Below are 6,000 nucleotides of genomic sequence, written 5' to 3'. Positions count from 1 at the left end.
CCTCTTCTTTAAATCTCTGAAATCTTACTGCCTTTCCCCCACCCCTGCTCCACCCCAGGAGCCAGCGGGGTGCACCAGGCCTCCCAGGGTGGCCACCGCCAATGTGCAAGTCATCAGGCCCCCCATCTTCTGTCCCTGATTCTCAGAGGCTGTGTGCCCTGTGAAACCTCTGAGACTAGAAAGCCACGTGCCCCCGACCCCCGCCCGGCTTCTGCCAACCTCTTCAGAGCAAAGGTGTGAGGGGGCTGTTAGCCACAGGTCATTAGCGGAGGCTGAGCTGACGCAGCGCCAGGGCGATCCCCTCACAGTGGGCATCCCTCAGCCTTTTGTTTTCATGCCGCTTCAAGGAGCAAATTGATTTCAAATACACACTTTAGAGCCTCTTGTTCACACCATCATCTCTCCAATTAAGGCAAAAGGCTCAGGGGCTCGTCTTCACTCTGAGGAAACCATGGGGGTGCCCTGGGCAGCTCTGGGTGGGGAGAGGTGCCAGCAGCACTGACTGGAGACAGATGGGTGCTGGGCTTGTCGATGAATAATTCACACCCCGAGAGCCCTGCTGATACTTGGCGTTGAAGAAGGATTCTTTCTGAGCCCGGCTGATGTGCAGATGCGGGGGGTGGGGGTGGTTCTCGCAGGCAGAGGCCCGGACAAGCCTGGGAGAAGGAAGAAAGAGGCGCGGCTGGAGCTGCATCCACTGACTGCTTCAGAACACGCATCAGGCATCTCCGGCAGCTAACTCCCAAGCTGCTCTCCCAGGCAGGGCGGCCAGGGCTGAGTTCTTAACAACACTGCAGGCCACTAGATCTGGCTCCTGGAGGGCTGCTGAGTGAGATGAGGGTGGATCTTTCCCCTCCTCCATGCAAAGCTTTGCTCCTGGATCCCCCTCCACCCCCTGGTCCCAACCAGCCCTTGGGAAGCCACTGTTAGTCACATGTGACGGAACTGCAGACTCACAGAAAGAGAGAACTCAATGCAACAAACACGTATGGAGTGCCTGTGATGTGCCAGGCACCATTCTGGCGCAGGGGATACGGCATAAACAAAATGACCAAAACCCAACTTCTCAGGGAGCTTAAATTCCACTGCATGGACTCTCTGGAAACCAGTATGATCCAGTCTTCTCTGGTGGAAGAAAAAGTAAAAGGGATTGAGCTCCAACTGTGGCCCTAACGATGTGTCAGGAACTTTATATTTCTCATTTGATTCTCCCTCAAGATGAAATGATCACCCCTACTCTAGAGACGAAGAAATCGAGGCCCAAGGAAGTTTGGTAAGATGCTCCAGGTCATAGAGCTAATGGGCAGTAAATCCTGATCTGTCTTCAAAGCAGGTGATGGGTGTCCTTCATGAAAGCTCCCCATTTCTCTAGCCCATATTATTAGTCTTCCTTTAAAATAAAACCAAGTTTAGTTGCTAATGCCAATATTTAATATCTTTGTGAGCCGGGGCAAGAGACTTGGTTTTGTCATCTGTAAAATGGGACTAATGGCACCCATATCCCTGAGTTGTAGTAAGGATTAGAGGAGATCAGGCTAGTAAAGCCCTTTGTCCAGAGACTGGCACTTGGTAAGTGTTCAATAAGTGTGAGCTGTCACTAATACTAGTAGTAGTATTTTTGTATTTGATATGAACAATCTCATATAGGGAGAAAATTATAAATTACACCTAGCAAATCACCCCTAATAAAAGAATAAAAACTAAGTCAGAGAGACTTTTATACTAAAAGTAAAAGCATACTGTCAGGCCTATAGAAGACGTGCTGGGGAGCATTATGAATACAGCGGGTGTTCAATACACTGCGACCTTTTGACTCTGTCACAGCTTTAGGACATAACTAAGAAAAATTCAAAATTGTTAGATGTGTATCTGACCACTCCATCCTAAAGACAGATCTGTGCTGGCCGTGATGACTGCAATGAACACTGCCCAGAATGGCTGTCATGGGGCAGTGCCAGGCACGGTGCCTACCTGGGTGGCTCCTCTCACAATTCAGTAAGTGTCAGGGGCTCCATGCTTAGTACAGATATACCTCATTTTATTGTGATTTGCTTTACTGCCATGGGTCCACCCCTGTGGTGGGACCGGAGTGTAGTATCAGCCCTTCAGACAGTCAGGGACCGAGCACCATTATTATAGAGTGGGACAGGAATGGTTTCCCCAGGAGGATGCCAGACAGACCAAAAGACAGGTCTACTATCGCCCAGGAGCTCAGGTGATTATGGGAAGATGCTTCGTATGACAAGCTTTTAAAAATGTTCAGAAAAGAAGATGGGAGAAGGACTCCAAAAAGGATTACAAAAGGGCCACAGCTTTTGGAAAGACGATCCTGAAGCAGAACTCCACCATTCCTAATCTCAGGAATGATCAGGTAGTTCTAAGTCACTCCCCATCCTAGGAAAACAAGTATGACCCTGGCTGGCCCCTGTGACAACTACCAATGGGTTTTTGGGGGGTTTTTTTGAAAGCAGCCTCCATCCCCTTCCCCTTAATTGCCCTCCCAGACTGGCACACAGAAGCCTCACCCCTCTCACCCTAGCCTCTCTCAGACCCTCCCCCTAGGAGGGCCTGGAAGACCCCAGAAGCCCCGGGCCAGGCACCCAAAATGCTACTGCATAAGTACCCATATCCCAATTCTCATAAACCAGGGGTCAGCAAACTTTTTCTGAAAAGGGCTAATTGGTAAAATAGTCTAGGCTTTGCAGGCCAAGAGGCAAATTCAAGGCTACTACACAGGGAAACATACAATGAGATGTAACATATGATAAGAGAAAAAATTTTCTACAAGTTCTTTTCAATCATTTAAAAACATATATATATATATATATATATATATATATTTTTAATTCTCAGTTTATGGGCCATACAGAAATAGGTGATGGGATGCATTTGGCCAGAGCGAGGTCTGGTTTGTGGACTCCTGACCTAAACCATCCAAGGGAGAAGGAGCCATAAGTGAGCAGAACTTATATTGAAGGGAAGAGGGTGCTCTAGGATCAAAATCACAGCCACAGAGGGGGAAGGAGGAAGAAGGGAAGGTAACTGTAGGGGCAGAGAGGGAAAGAGAGAGTCAGAGAGGTTTGGAGGGGAAAGGTGACTCTTCGTTTGGGGGCAGGCAGAGACTATGATAAAAGAGTGACAGAGAACAAGAGAGTAAGAAACAGAGAGAGGGAGGGGGACGGATTTACAATATTTGTTGCGCCTTACAATGAAATTCACCAGGGACTATAATATTCAATTCCTTTTCACTTATTGTGTGTACTGGGTTTTCCCTCTCTCTCTCTCTCTCTCCCTCCTCCCCCCGCCCCCCGCCCCCAAGTCTGGGCCCACAGGGGCCTGTAATTTCTATGGGTTGCTTTTCCAGTCCGCTGGGGTGGCTAACTCGCCCCCCTCTCTGTCCCAGCCATCAGAGCAATCTGGTTCCCTCACCCATCACATCCCTCCACCTGGGACACGCTCCTCCCACCCCACCCTCCGCCTGCTTAACCAACTCCCGTTTATCCTTTCTTCCGCAATGTTCCTTGACTCCCACTGAGTCCTCGGCTCCCGCTGCGCGGTGTCCTCCCCCGGGAAAGCCTGAGCGCCTCTCCGCTTCCTCGCTTTGAAATGGGCCCACCCCTGTTGAAAACCAGGCAACGGAGAAGAAAGCACTTTGAAAACTGTAAAGCTCATATTGGCGTTTGGTTCCAAAAAGAGCCTACTTCTGATCGTCCCCTCTGTGCCTTCCACCCCAGGTGGTACTTCCATGGGCCCCTGGAGCCAGGTCTCCACACACGGAGAAATAACGTTATTGGGAGGGGAATGAAATACGCTTGTGATTTAAGGATCTGCTTCAGGCCAAACGATGTAGTCGGCTTTGGGGGTGGGAGCGGGCGCTCTGACTTCTCCATTACAGCCTCCCGGTGTTCCAGGTGATTATCTTTACATATCAGGAAATTCTGAGCGCGCCCACCCCCAATTAAAGACGCAGATGTCTGCCCTCCCCGGCAGCTCCCAGCCTGCCACCTTCTCGATCTCGGCTCCGAGCTCCATCTGAACCTGCCTCCTATAATTCTTAACTAAAACAGACCCCTTCGTCGACTGTAATTAAGCATATACTCAGCCGCGGCGAGCTTGGCATCTGCACCTGCCGCTGGGATCCCCTTTCTCTCGGCACCTGCGCTCCACCGCCCTCCTGCCCCGCCCCCGCCCTCACGCACGCGCAGTCGCGCAGCCCCGCCCGCGCCCCCTCGCCCGCCTCCCGGTGGCGCCGGAGGAACAGATGGAGCGGAGCGATCATCCTCTTCATTCTGCCAGAAGGGCCCCGTTGCTCTGGGGGGAGTTCTGCGGTTGTAAGACACATAATTAGACACTTCAATGGACAATGCGGCGGATTAGAGGGGGTGGGGCTCCCGTCACGGAGGACAGGCGTCCTTATTGATGTGCGGCCCTCACACCCGCGCCCAGCCCGGAGGGAGCAGGGGCCAAGCGAGCGCATCCCGGGTGGCGGACCGCCCGCCTGCTCCCGCGCTTTGAATTCCCGGCCCTCTTCAGCGACGTCTGACTTTTCATTTTTCTTTTAAAATACCGTGCCAGGACGAGGTATGCGCAAAGGATGACAGGCATGTTGACGGCTCACCTGTCAAGTCCCCAAGCTCCGCGGGTCAGTGGGTCCCGCAGCCTGCGCGGTAGACAGACAGTGACGAGCTCCACCGACAGCCCTCGTCCCCCAGGTGTGAAGGAGTCAAGAAAAGCCCTCTGGAGTGGACACACGCTGGGACTCAGCCTCTCCTCCCACGAGAGGCCGGGTGACCTTGAGTGACTCAGGCCACCTCACCAGGCTCCTCGAGGACAGCATCTAAGGTAAAGAGCCCGGGCTGCAGAGAGGTGAAGATCCGATTTGGAATCCAAGGCTTGCCCCTTGCTGCCTGGGTGACATCAGGCAATCTACCTAGCCTGGGACCCTGGTCTCCTCTTTTGTATAGTGATGGGGATCGTCTCTGCCCCTCAGGCACTGTGGGACTCAGTACGTTTGAGCTGAGCTCCTTTGTGAAATTAGAGGTTCACTTGGAAAACCAGGGTATGTCAAGGGGGTCCTGTGGGAAGCAGAAGCCAAGAGAGAATTACAGGTGCATCCTCTGTGAAGGATAAAGAGGAGAGCAGCCAAGAGTAGGAGGAGACGGCCTCAAGCAGAGAGAGGACTGACGTGTGAAAGAAAGGAGGCAAGGAAGATCTGGTGGAGAGCCCCACAGGGTCCTCAGCCTGAGAAAGTCTCAGAGCTGTGAAGGGAGTCCCACGCTGGGTAGCAATGGCCCAGCACTAGCACCTGGGAACAGCCTGGGGAACATGTGGCCCCCGCATGAACGCCGTGCTGGATCAGGAAATGAAGCTGTGGCGGCCTGTAGCTGTCGGCTTGCCACATTCCCCAGCAGGTTTTCCCTGGACTGCGGGCTGAGCTGACACTCCTCTGCCTATCCTGTTCCAGGGCTGGCCACCTGACTGAGAAAAAGCCAGCCAGCACATCTCATTGGCCAACCGTGAATGATTGAGCGTGTCCCTAAACTGATCCAATCAGAGTGAACCTGAAGACACGTGCTGTGGATGCTGGAACACAAATACTCTCTTTTTTGGATGGATGTTAAGAAGAAAGTAGGTAGCTGCAGGGGCTGCTGGCAGCCGCCTTGGGATGTGAGAGGTGTCCAAACTAGGATGAAGTCAACATTGAGGATGGTAGAGCAGCAAACCATAAGAAACAGGGCTTTGGTCACAAAGTCAGCAGCTGGGTTAAGCCTCTCCTGAAATCTATGCTATCACCGGACTTTCATCATGAACTAATAAACCCTCTTTACAGTTTGAAGCAGCTGTCTCAGGTTTCCTGTTACTTTAAGAAAGACCTCTGGGGTTTCCCTGGTGGTGCAGTGGTTGAGAGTCCGCCTGCCAATGCAGGGGACACGGGTTCGTGCCCCGGTCCGGGAAGATCCCACATGCCACGGAGTGGCTGGGCCCATGAGCCATGGCTGC

The sequence above is a fragment of the Mesoplodon mirus genome (assembly GCF_964341445.2).
Source record: "Mesoplodon mirus genome assembly, chromosome: 12".
In the NCBI taxonomy this organism is placed as follows: domain Eukaryota; kingdom Metazoa; phylum Chordata; class Mammalia; order Artiodactyla; family Ziphiidae; genus Mesoplodon; species Mesoplodon mirus.
The sequence above is the reverse complement of the archived record's forward strand: the minus strand, read 5'-3'. Positions refer to the sequence as shown.